The sequence below is a fragment of the Sminthopsis crassicaudata genome, chromosome 3 (assembly GCF_048593235.1).
Source record: "Sminthopsis crassicaudata isolate SCR6 chromosome 3, ASM4859323v1, whole genome shotgun sequence".
NCBI classification, from domain to species: Eukaryota; Metazoa; Chordata; class Mammalia; order Dasyuromorphia; family Dasyuridae; genus Sminthopsis; species Sminthopsis crassicaudata.
In genome coordinates this window covers 426880405-426894695 of record NC_133619.1, presented here as the reverse complement: position 1 = coordinate 426894695, position 14291 = coordinate 426880405, and positions in this window count along the sequence as shown.

The window sequence follows — 14291 nt, the reverse complement described above, 5'->3', positions numbered from 1 at the left end:
GCATATTGTAATGAAATGACCTGCGGAGGCACCCGCACCATCCTCTTTCAATGGGAAATCACTGAGCGAGAGAAGTTTAAAATCATCAGAAAAACACAGACCTCATTGAGAAGGGAAGAAAACAAAGCCCAAAACAAAACAGGAAGTCACCTTTGCTCTCCATCATTGAAATATTTCTTTGTTTTCATCCAGCTATTTCTCACAGTTGACGCTATCCAGGGAAAATATGCCCCTCTTTTGAGCAAACAGTGGGATATCTGTTTCAGCACCCTTGGTTTAACTTGGAGACAGTAGTTGTAAAAATGTAAGTGGTAAATAGGATTTGTGGAATTTGATTTCCGAAACGACCTTTGAAAAACTTTACAACCAGCTTCATTTGTCCAAAGAAAGTTTGTTCAGTTTAGAACAAAGAAAGTAGGAATCCTTGTCGCTCACTACATACATAAAGATTCTTCTATCCTTAGTCTTGTATTTATACAATTATTCATTGTCTTCTAAGAACAAAATTCATCCTGAATTAGAAGAGAGGAAATCATTTCTGGTAGACAGAAGAGGGATTATGCTTTTCATCTTTTGGAAAATCTTCAAATGAACTGCGGTGACTGGGACTTTCAGAAGTCCAGATTTAAGAAGCATATTGTATAGTAGTGTTTGTTTTCTGTAAATGTTAATCTTTCAATCATTATAAGAAATGAGGCATCCTTTTTTATAGTTCTACTGCTTACAATAAAGATCGCCATTCTGTTTGCTTTCCCAGAGCACGATTGACTTCTTCCATCTGTTTGCATATGCCTTTGTCTGTCTAGCCCTCTGTGCATCTCTTCTCCCTCAAATCCATATCCTTATTCTCCTTCAAAACCCAACTCAAAATTTGGCTCTTCCAGAAAGTCTTCCAAGATGACCCCATATGACACTATTCACTGTTCTAGTCAACAACTCATCCTTTTACCCAATTGGTAATCCATTTATTTGTCCTTTTTCATATATTTCTCCTTACACATGTTCTTCAGTGACTTCTCCCATATAAATCTGGGCCCCAATTTGATTCCTGCCAGGTATTAGTTATATGAGCCTGGGTAAGTCATCTTGCTTTTCTCAGTCTCAGTTTCCTCACCTATAAGTTATAGATAACATCTTCAGCACTTATTTAATCAGAACTGACATAAGGTAGCAAAGGAGATAACATACCTCACTATTAAATGTCAGTTGTTCTTATTGTATATATTTTGAAGGAGGAAGATTTATGGTATATTTCTTTTTAATCTCTCCTTTTTTGCCCACCATACACAGCAGGACTCAATAAATGTCTATATTTTAATAGGTGATTTTTAAAAAGTTTAATATTCCTTAAGCTTGAAAGAGAAGAGATTTGCACAGATAATAGAAACACACTCCATAAAACGGAATATTATTCAGGGTTGAAAATATACTAGGGTATCAATACATATAACATGATCACAGCATAAAGTCCTCTTTAATGAAAGAGAGGGAGACAGTACTTGCATTTAAGTAGAAACTAAATAGTTAATTTAACCATACTTTTGGAAAGGTAAGAGAGTAGAGACAGAGAAACTAGGCACTGGGTGAGGAAATTAGTTGTGAGTAGTTTGTTTCTCTTGAAACTGAATTCAACCTACAGAACACTGATCTTTGTGTTACTGGAAGCACCTGTGCTGAGAGGCCGGCTAGCTGGCTGCTGCATGCATTTCTCCACCTCTTTTAAACAAGTTAAAGAGAGCACAGCTTGCCAGCCTGCACACCAGGTGCTGGAGAGCTGAATTTTTCAGTGGCTATAGCTGATGAGAAATGAAATAGCTCAAGTCTTCTAAACCTTATTCTTCTAAGATGTGTAGCAACTTTTAAGATAGTTGTTCCCTCAATGAATTTAGTATATTTCAGAAAGCTGTCAGATTGATAGACTAACATTTTTCAATAAATGTGTATAGGTATATGTCTCCTCCTTGGGAAAGACTCATTCAGATAAACTTCCCAGCATTGTTCAACTATGTTTTCAGTAGACTTCTATTCAGGAGTAAGAAGGCATCTGAAATAACTTTTGTGGTCTGGATCTCAGACCCCAGAGCTTAAGACAACATCTCCAGCTGAACAGCGCCCTCTAGTATGCAATTAAAGCAGTGGTTCCACACATGGGATGCCTTAGCTAAGTGTGAAATAAATACTAGAGCCATACTTTAAGCTCATGTGCACCATAATGATGGCTAACTTATTATTTCAATGAACAGCAAAGATTCCTATAACAACATTAGCTTTTCAAAAATCTGATACCTCTATGAGGTGTCTGTTACAAAATACAAGAATTGATCAACTGAATAACATTGATTTACTCAGAAGAAATAGTTAAATAATTCAAATCAATATTCTTTTTTTTTCTGCTTGCCTAAGCAAAATGATAATCTTAGGTTTGTAATAATCTATAAGACTATATTCTTCTATTATTACCAAAAATTTTCATTACACAGAGAATTTCATTTGGTAGAAAGGAGATAGGAGAATAACAGGCTTTAAGTTGTTTGCATGAGTACTATTTGCCAATGGTCAAACTTTTTTTTTCCCTTTCTCCTCTTCTTCCCTTGAGAACACCATAAGTCCTGAAGTAAAAAATTCTATTTTATCTAAAAGTTCTCTGCTTCTGACTTTTCATAGGAGATAACACTGAAACTTAGTCCTTCATAAAGTTCTAATTTTTCAAGAATTCTATTCACCATGAACTTTGAGCAATCCACCATCAGCATGACATGCTGTTCTAGGACATCAGCAAGTGTCCTGAACTTTTTTTAAAGTTAAATTCCCAGTACCAAATGAAATGTATTAACTATATTTTAATGATATTTTTAAATGGGCATGGTCTCCCTATCTCTCCTAAGCTAGAAAATACAGGGGTATCTCAAGGGGCTTAATCCCATTTTGGTTAAGTTGGGAGGTGATCTGTTTCATTTCCAACTTGGGCTGGTTTTCTCCTCCCTAGTTATCCTGGTATCCTGTAATCTTCTATTGAACTTCATTCTGACAATTGGTTAGCTTTGTCCACTGAAGCACAGAACTCTTGATCTCAAGAATTTCAATGATATTGGCCTTTCTCTTAGCAAGGAATACAGGCATACACCATTATTCCTGGCTCACTAATAATAATTTAGAATTATTGAACAATAATAAGGAAAGCTAACATCTATACAGAACGTTGTTTTCCTAGGCCCTTTAAATTATCTTGTTTGATCCTCACAATAATGCTGTGATAGAACTGCCATTATTATCTCCTTTTTATAGATGAGAAAACTGAAGGTTGAGAAAAAATTAAAAGTGGCTTTTCCAGGGTCACATATCTAGTTAATCATGTCTGAGGTAGGATTTCAACTGAGCCATTTTACATTCCAAATGCACTGCAGTCTCTATCTGGAAATTAAATTTAATAAACAAAGGTACAGATACAAAGTCAGATATAGATTCTAAGGACTTGGACAGTGAATGCATTCACATTTTATCTTAAATTTGAAGTTACTCCTGAGAATTAAAAATGGAAACTTTGAAGGTTTTAAAGAAGCAACATGTTACACTCTAAAGTTCACTGTAATAGGAGACAGAAAATCTGAGTTCTATGACTTCCTATGTATATAATATAGGGAAATGGTACTTGCAGAACTTTGTCTACAAGGAATCTGAATTGGGGAGACTATCTCCCCATGAGTCATATCTCTAGGGATATTAAACCAGATAAGAATGTCAAAAGATCAGGAGCTTATACTTTGCATCCAATGGGCCCTTAATAAACACAAGATGTCTTGTATAGATACATGGATATAGAGATGAATAGAAAAATGTTTGATCCACAGAGAAAAACATTTGCCTGAATTCATCTATAACAATAACCTATTAAGTAGTGGTCTCTGTGATAAATCTAAGAACAGTGGATATGGACTACTAACCAAGGTACTAGCCTCATTGATGGTTGTTTGATCAGCTTTCATGATTATAATGACCATAGTCTGTGCTGTAAATGACCATTTCTTCATTAAACTTGAATTCTTCCAGAATTGTTAATGCCCAATCTAATAAGACACACAATTGGAAGGCTGAGAGTTGGAGAATTAGTAGGCAATCAGGGTAGTGTGAAAACATCTCTAGTTCATTAATCAACTTAAAGCCTAAGAACTTTATTCACACTGTCTCACTTTAATTATACACCAAAATATAGCATTAATAACTAGCTTATATTAACACAATTCATTTATTCTCCTCCAGGCTATGCATTTATGTGTGTGATCAGATTCCATGTTTGTCATGACTATAGACGATTGTAAATGTCCATTTTTTCATTAAACATGTGTTTTTCAAGATTATTAATGCCCAGTCTGATAAAACACACAATTGGAAGGCTGAGAGTTGGAGAATTAGGAGATCAGGGTTATGTGAAAATATTTCCAGTTCACTAATCAACTTAAAGCCTAAGAATTTTATTCACGCGTCTTACTTTGACCTTTAATTATAACCAGAATAATATAGTATTATTAATTAACTCATATTTATATAATTCATTCATTTTCTTCCAGGCTGTGCAACCAAATCTCTAGACTTTACCAATGAGACTCAGCTGCCCTTTCTCACCCTGGCACTTCTTTCAGTTCCTGGGGAATTCTCACCCTGGAGCATCCCTCCAGTCTTCTCACTTCCTCCAAGCCTTCTTCCCTTTCCTTATTGCTGAATTTCTTCCAGAACCTTCATCTTGAGGATAGGCTCAAGCAAGTCAGGCTTTATTCTCCTCTTGGGTGGGGTTGTGATTCTACAAACTTCACCAGAATTTTCTCCTTCCCAAAGAATACCTCCAACTCCTCTCTCCTTTTCAGTTTCCTTTCAAGTGTTGTTTTTCCCTGTTAGAATGGAAACTCCCTGAGTGCAAGAAGTATTTTTCTTTTCCTCTCTCCTACTCTCCACTTAGTACAATGCCAGAAAATTCAATCATCACTCGTTGCCTTATAGAAGGCTTTCATCATTTCAAGCCTTTAGAGGGTAAGAATTTATCATCTCCCATTTTATAGATTAGAAAATGCTTTCAGAAATATTAAGTGACAAATCCTATATAGGCTTCAACCAACCTATTCCCCTGGAAGTAGATTGTGGAAGATTTTAAATGCCAAATGGAAGAGTTTAGTTTTTTATCCTAAAAACAAAAAGGACCCATTGAGGATTCTTTAGAAAGTCACTTATACTTTAGAAAAAGTATGTTTTGCAACAGTGTAGAGATGGTTAGAGAGGGGAAAAACTGGAGGCTGGTGAGAAATTATCAGTTTAGTCAAACAATTTTGTTAATATAACCTTGGGCATAGGTAAACAGATCTGTGTAAGTGCTTTTAAACACTTAAAATGCATGACTGATATAAGATTAAAAGTAGAGGACAAATAAAATGAGATAAAAGCTTCTTAAATGTAAAAGTAGATCTCATGTTGACATCACACACACACCCACACACATATAAAGAGTAAGAGACTACTTTGCATTTGGTAGCTATAGGAGTTGTATGTGTTCCAAGGATTAGGGAATTAGTTGCTCTATCCTCTGGAAGTTTTAGCAATATCCTTTCGAGTCTGCAAGCAGAGATGCACATCACAGTGTTTGGGCTGAGTGGAAACTATGGTGTTCCATAAGATTTAGCACCTAATTGAGCTTCTTCTCCCATGTTAAGTGACATTTTTTTGTGATATGCTAATCAAACTAAAGGTCCTGTGGCTGTATACCATGTTATCAAGGGTACTAAAAATTGTATTCTGTTCTAGATTAACAAACAGGCTGGAGAACAGAAAACTGCAGGTAATAATAATTCTGGTGAGCGTGGTACTCTCAGGAATTTTCTTGTTACTTATAAGGAGTAGGAGGCTCTGATGTTCCCAGCATCTTTCTTTTAAATATTTTTATTTTCCCCAGTTACATGTCAAACAATTTTTTTACATTTGTTTTTAAAATTGTGTGTTTTAAATTCTCCCCCTTCCTCTCTATACCTCCTCCCTACTGAGAAGGCCCAGGTGAAGTTATGCAAATTATTTCCATAAAAGTCATGTTGCAAAAGAAAGCATAGATGTTCCCAAAGAAAAAAATCCTCAAGAAAAGAAAAAGAAAGTTTAAAAAAAGGTATGTTTGGGGATATATTCAGACATAATCAGTTTTTTCTCTGGGTATGGATAGCATTTTTTCCTCCTCCTAAATACTTCAGAATAACCTTGTATCATTGTATTGCTGAGAATAGCAAAGCCATTCATAGCTAATCTCACAACTTTCCTATTACTATCTTGATAATACATTTCACTTTTGCCTGAGCTCATGGAGGACTTTCCAGGTTTTTCTGATAGCAACCTACTCATCATTTATTATAGAACAATAATATTCCTTAATAATCCCATACCACAATTTATGCAACCAATCCCCAATTGATGGGTTTGCCCTGAGAAAAGAGCTGCTAAAATAGTTTTATACATATAAGGTTTTTAAAAAATCTCTTTTGGAATTCATGTCTAGTAGTGGTATTGTTAAGTCAAAGAATATGGATGATTTCATAACTCTTTGGGCATAGATCATATCTTTTGATGATTTATCAATTAGGGAAAAGCTTTTCCCTAATTGATAAATATATATATATATTCATATGCATATATAAATATATATACTCATATACATATAAATATACACATACATATGTATATATATAAATGTATACATACATACATATATATATATAAATATATAAATAAATCTTGACTCAGTTCCTATACATCTGAGACATGAGGCCTTCATCAGAGAAACTTGCTTCAAAATTCTTTTCATGGTTACTATATTTCTATTTGTATTTCCCTCCCCTCCCATTTATTCTCTCTTTTTTTTCATCCCCTCCTCAAAAGTATTTTGCTTCTGACCAGCCCCTCCTCTATTTTTCCCTCTCTTCCATCACCTTCCCCCCTTCTCATATCTCCTTCCTCTCCTACTTTCCCATAGGGTAAAATAGATTTCCATACTCATATCGAGTGTATATGTTATTTCTTCTTTGAGCCAATTCTGATGTGAATAAGATTCACTCACATACACACCCTTCTTCTTGTTTCCTTTCATGGTAAAAACTTTTTCTTACCTCTTTGATGGCAGATAATTTACACCATTCTACCTCTTCCTTTCTCTTTCTTACATTACATTCCTCTCTTAGCCCTGGATTTTATTTTATTTTTTACATATTTTACCTTCATATTTTATTCACACCTGTGCCCTCTCTCTCTCTCTCTCTCTCTCTCTCTCTCTCTCTCTCTCTCTCTCTCTCTCTCTCTATATATATATATATATATATATATATATATATATATTCTTATATTGGCTTAATAATGAGGAATGTCTTATGAGTTATAAGTTTCATCTTTCCATGTAGGAATGTAAACAGATAAACCTTAAATCCCTTATGATTTCCCTTTCCTGATTACCTCCTTATGCTCTTCCTGAGTTCTGTATTTAAAAATCAAATTTCTATTCAGCTCTGATCCTTTCATCATGAATGCTTGAAAATCCTCTATTTCACTGAATATCCACATTTCCCCCTGAAGAATTGTATTCAGTTTGATTGAGTAGGTGATTTTTGGTTGTAATCCTAGCTCCACTGTTCTCCAGTATATCACATTCCACTCCTTTCAATCCTTTGAGAGAAAAGCAGTTCAATCTTTTGTCACTATGGCTCCACTCTACTTGAATAGTTTTCTTTCTAGATGCTTGTGTAATATGTTTTCCTTGACTGAGAGTTCTAGAATATAACTATAATACTCCATTGAGTTTTCATTTTGGGATCTCTTTCAAGAGGTGAATCACTGGACTCTTTCCATTTCTTATTTACCTTTTGGTTCTAGAATATCAGGGCAGTTTCCCTCTATAATTTCTTGAAAGATGATGTCCAGGCTCTTTTTTTGATCATGGCTTTCAGGTAGGTAGACCAATAATTTTAAAATTATCTCTCCTGGATCTATTTTCCAGGTCAGATTTTTTTCCAGTAAGATATTTCCTATTTTTTTGATCCTTTTGGATTTCTTTTATTGAATCTTAATTTCTTATAAAGTCATTGGTTTCCATTTGTTCAATTCTAATTTTTAAGGGATTACTTTCCTCAGTGAACTTCTGTACTTTCTTTTATATTTGGCCAATTTTACTTTTATAAGGCATTCTTCTCATTAGCTGTTTTTATTTCCTTTTGCATCACTCCCATTTCTCTCTCCCCAATTTTTCCTCTTCTCTCCCTCTCTCTCTCTCCCTCTCATCTCTCCCTCTCTCTCTCTCTCCCTCCTCCTCTCTTCTCCCTCTCTCTCTCCCTCCTCTCTCTCTCCTCTCTCTCTCCCTCTCTCTCTCCTCTCTCTCTCTCTCTCTCTCTCTCTCTCTCTCCTCTCTCTCTCTCTCTCTCTCTCTCTCTCTCTTCTCTCTCTCTCTCTCTTCCTCCCTCCTCCCTCTCTCCCTCTCTCCCTCCCTCCCTCACTCCCTCTCTCCCTCCTCTCTCCCTCTCTCCCTCCTCTCCCTCCCTCTCCCTCCCTCCCTCCCTCCCTCTCCCTCCCTCCCTCCCTCCCTCTCCCTCCTCCCTCCCTCCCTCCCTCCCTCCCTCCCTCCCTCTCTCTCTCTCTCTCTCTCTCTCTCTCTCTCTCTCTCTCTCTCTCTCTCCTCCCTCTCTCTCTCTCTCTCTCTCTCTCTCTCTCTCTCTCTCTTTTCATAATCCCTTTTGATCTCTTCCATAGCCTAAGACCAATTTGTGTTTTTCTTGGAAGCTTTGGCTATAGGAACTTTGAATTTGTTATTATTTTCAGAATGTGTATTTTGATTTTTCTTGTCACCATAATAACTTTTTATAGTCAGAGTCTTTTGTTGTTTACTCATTTCTCCAGCCTATTATTGAGCTTTTAACCTTTTTTAAAAGTAGGGCTCTGTTTCCAGAGTGGAAGGTGAACTGACCCAAGCTTCAGGGATATTGTTTTCAGAGATCCTTCTAGGGAACTATGAGCCAGCCCTGCTACCCCAGCAATAGAGTTCTGCCACAATGCTAGCAAAGAGGCCCCTGCAATCTCTCTCTGATCAGCTATTCTGCTGTCCCAACCCCCTATTTCTGAGCTGATATCTCTGGCTACTGCCTTGGTCACTGCTTCTATCACTGTTAATTCAGGGGCTCCCAAAGCCTGACCCTGGGCTGGGACTCCCTTCACACCCTTGTGTGCCAAACCTTTCCTTCTGAGTTGTCCTTGGCCCCTGTGGGTTGAGAGATCTGGTCTAGAGATTACTGCTACTTCCTGGTTTCCTGGGGCCCAGGCTGTGCTGGCACAATTTATGCTGAGATTATGCTCCAGACCCACTGCGTGCAACAGATTCCTCCTGTCAATCTTCCAAGCCTTTGGTATTAAAATTGTTCCACTCTGTTTATAGGTCCTGATGTTCCAAAATTTGTTTGGAGACATTATTTAAAGATATTTGGAGGAGTCTGAGGGACAACTCAGGCAGTCGGACAACTCAGGCAGTCCCTACCTTAACTCCCCTTAGTATCTTTCCGGAGTCTAACTATCCCTCGCCCAGTATATTTGCTTACCCAGGGCTTACTGCATTTAACTCTATGGTATTCCTTAAAGTACATCACTGCAATAATAGTCTTGTTAAATCTCAAGATATCCCAGGAATGTAGATGAGAATGGGGGAAAGGCAATGTAGCATAGTAAAATAAGCACTGGAATTTAAGATCCAGACTGCCATTGCCCGCTATCCATTCTATCTGCTCTCTTGCCTCCCCTCACTCCAGTCCATCTCTAATTTTCAAGAAATCACCTTATTTTGCCTGGACCTGGTACCATACCACCATGTCCCAGTCATCTCCGTATCACACTGCCATACTGGCAGCTCCAATTCTAGCTCTGAAAACAGTTATTAGATTAAGAATGTGTCAGTTAATTACCCTGACTCTGATCACCACTTCTGACTTACTATTGACATCCTCCTTGTCTACCACTGTATAATGTGCTCTCTTGTTAGAATGTAAATTCCTTAAGGGCAAGGACTAGAGGACTATCTAGCTTTCTTGTATTTTAATCTCCAGTATTTGATGAACAGTAAACATCTAATAAGTGCTTTGACAATAATTGTGTTACTATGGATGGATTATTCTACTTCTTAGAGTTTAAATAGTAAAGAGCTTAGTAAACCTTAAAGTATTATAAGGTTCTTAGTCCCATTTGTGCTCAGTCATTCCTCAATTAAATAATAAATGACTACCATCATCAAAGCACACAGTGGAATCCAAGGCACATGACTGTATTCTGAGATTCTTGAATTAAATGTGTTGTCTATGCTATATAGACAAAAGAAGAGCTCAAACATCAAATTAGAGAAAATTATATAATATATAAATATATAAAGTATATAATAAAAATATGAATTAGCATGTTGATCAAATGCTTACACTACAAAAGGATGGTCACTTGAGAAGTATAACTTCTAATAAAAATGGATTTAAAAAAAACAATCCAAGTATTTCATAAACAGAATTTGGAGGCATATTGTTCCTTTAATTGTGTAATTAACTGTGACAGTTACATATATGTACAATGGGTACATATTGTTATGGGTTACTAATATGGGTAGAAATTTCATTTTTAAAAAATCTGTTTGGATCTTTTTTCTAAAAAAAATCTTTCTCCTGTTGTCTCAACAAGTTTGATGTGTGCATACTTGCTTAAGATTGTGTGGATATCAGTCTGATTCCTCTCAAATTTTTCAGAACAACTTTGAGCTGTTGGTGACTTGACCACATTCTTTTAGGGAAAAGTCTCTCAAGCAAAATATATAGCAGATGTATGGTCCCAGCAAACTCCCTTCTTAACCACCCACCATATATGATATTTTTAACAGTAGTCAGCAACCTTGTTGTTGTTGAGGTGGCATTGAGTCACAGTTTTGCCTACGACTTATATATTCCTAGTAATTATGATCGTCAAGACAGTTCTAGTAACTTTTTTTGGGCCTAGAAAAGTAAATATAATTTTTTTCAAAGCTTGTCCATGAATGATATGGAAGGAGAAACCAAAATGAAATTGGAAAAGGGTTCTGTAATTTGGAGATTACATTAAACATTAAATATCTCACCTACAATCCAAATAAGCATTTCAAATATACTCATTTGGGTTTAATGGCATAAAAATCAACTTTCTCTCTCTCTCTCTCTCTCTCTCTCTCTCTCTCTCTCTCTCTCTCTCTCTCTCTCTCTCTCCATATATATATATATATATACTGTTTATTTAGTTATTTATTTCCCTGAAAGTATGTAAACAATTTTTACAAAAGTAGCCAATATATATTAAGAAAAACATGAAATGCTTATCATCTTAGATCCTACCATCACCCCTAACCCAAAGATATTTCAAGAGTTTGGAAACTAGGATTTTAGGAACTCTTCTAGACATTTATAGTTCAAAGTGGCCTTTTGAAATACTTTTGTTAATCTCCTTTGATAGTTTTAGGTTTTACCTAAGATATTATTGACATATGAATGAAACTCTTGACAATGCCTTCCAGAGTTTGGCAGCCTGAACTGTACCACCTGGAAATTTTTCTTTGTGTCTAGTGTAAAGCCCTCCTATTGCAGCTGAGGAATTTTTTTTCATATTCTTTCTTCAGTTATATTGTCAAAGAGTTTCTGTCATAATTAATATGAGGAAATCATTTTTATTCACAACAAAAGTAAGAAATGAGCAGTTACTTTTTTCTTCTTTAGAAGAATATTACTAATTCTTTTTACCTTTCCTTTATAGATCTTTCTTTCAACTTTAAAAGGTTTTGTTTAAATCCTCTTCAGCTTTGTTATATTTTGTTTTTGTATAGAATAATGTGAGATTTGGTTGAAAAGCTAGATTAGAGTATTTTGAAATACTAATTTGAATACTAAGATCAATCATAATCAGAATGCTTATTTATTTTAATTTTATTTGTAATATTTACTGATGACATTTGAGTGACATGATAAGAGCAAAGTATTCAAATATTACTTGGCTAGTAGTATGGAGCATGAGTTGGAGGGTGAATAGATTAAAAACAGGCTATTATTGATAAAATAGTAAGAATAGATGAGGTATTGAATGAATGATTGTGTTGTTGTACAGTCATGTCTGACTCTTTGCAAACCCATTTGGGTTTTCTTGGGAAAGATGCTAAAGTGGTTTGCCATTTCCTTCTCTGAGCATTTTGTAGATGAGGAAATTGAGGCAAACAGGGTTAAGTGATTTGCCTAGGGTCACACAGCTAATAAATGTCTAAGGCTGAATTTGAACTCAGATTTCCTGACTCTTGGTCCTGGGCTCTATCTACTGCACTACTTAGCTTCTCCTAAAGATGATTATAGTATTTAGCATTATGTACCAAGTAAGGAAGTATTACAAAATGTTTTTCTTGGCATTGGTGGTCCTGATGATAGTGAAAGAGAAAGAACAAAAGAATCCTTAGGCATTTATTAAAACAGAATAGTTAGAAATAATTTTGTAATACTTGAATTGTCATATAGGACTTTTCCATTCTATTTTCTTTTTTTCCCAACATTTAAATTTTCCTTCTTCCATCTTACAACATGACACTGATTTAACAATATTTAAATCATTTTAATGAAACATTGTACTCTATAAGTAAAATGCAGTGTGCCCATAAAAAGACTATACCCTCCATTACTATACCAATCAAATTTCCAAAAGAATATTTCCTATTAGAAAAATAATAATAAAATTCATACGAAAGAACAAAAAGTCAAGAATTTAAAAAGTAATAGTGAAAAAAGTGGTCACTAAGAGGATGTCTTAGTACATATTTCAAACTATAATAAGGTTGATTAATAAAAATTTCATTTTAGACATATATATATATAAGAAACTGATTCAAATGTATAAACTTATAAGCCATTTTGCAATAGATAAATGATCAGAGGATATGAACAGTAATTTTCAAAGAAAGAAAATTCAAGCTTTCCACACAACCATATAAAAATATTATAAATGACTAATATTAGAGAAATATAAATTTAAGTAACTTCAAATGGCAAGAAATGAAGAAGGTAATTATAGGCCACCTATGATAATTATATGTTATAGTTATATGTAGTTATATGCTTATTATATTGTTGTTTGTTATTATTATAGCTAATACTAATTATAGCTTATGATTAAAAGTTATATTAAAGGAAGAAACACTAGAAGAAATTAACTTGGTAAGATAGCACTGTCAAATGAAAGAGTTTTTAGGAATAGGAGAGACTTCCTAAATTGCAGGTGTGAGGCTAAAAGTTAATAAAGCACAGAGATAGAAGGTAAACATTAGGAATAATAATGAATTAGCCAGTCAAATATAAGGGGAAAATGGAAAGGATAGGATCAAGGCATAAATAAAGTTAATTCTTTGTAATGAGAAGAGCCACAACAATCTCTGACATTGATGCAAAGGATGGAATAAATATACTAGTGAAGAGTACATGTATTTTAGTACATCATATAAGAAAAGACAGTGTTCTTATAATTGGATAGCCCAGATTTTCTTTGTAAAACTGAATTTTAAATGTTAATTTTAGGAATACTTTTGAACTCCAAGCATTTATTGTAAGCATCAGTTGTTTAGAATTTTGGCATATATATATTATTATTATTATGCGATGGTTCTTGTATTATTATTTTGCTTTGAATTTTCTTATGCATTTTTTTTGTTTTATGTCTAACAGCATTATATAATTGATTAGATTGTTGGTTCTTGAAGAAGGGCAATACCTCCCCAAGACTTCTAGCATGGTACTTTGTAAAGTTGTGTTCCACAAATTTTTTTGAATGGATGATTGTTATCTAGAAGAATGATAAATGGTCCATTAAGACTGGGACATGGGAACAAGCTTTCATGTTATAGAGCTTAGCAAGTAATTTAATTTTAATGCTAAACTGAATGATTCTTTTTTTTAGAAGTCCAACATTTCCTCTGAAGTTTCATTTTATTTTCTGCTGAATAACCCTGAAGAAATACTGAATTTAGAGTCAGAGGATTTGGGGTTCAAATATCTGGTTCTGCAGCTCCTATATATATCTTTGGACAAGTAATTTAATCTATGTGAGCATCAATTTTCTCTTCTACAAAATGAAAAAGTTAGATTAGATGACCTTGGAGGTTTCTTCCAACTCAAATCAGTGTTTGCTATAGGATTCTGCCTCTAAGCAGGCAAGAATGTAAACCTGTCTAGAATATAAATCTATATTTATTTACTTAAAATTTT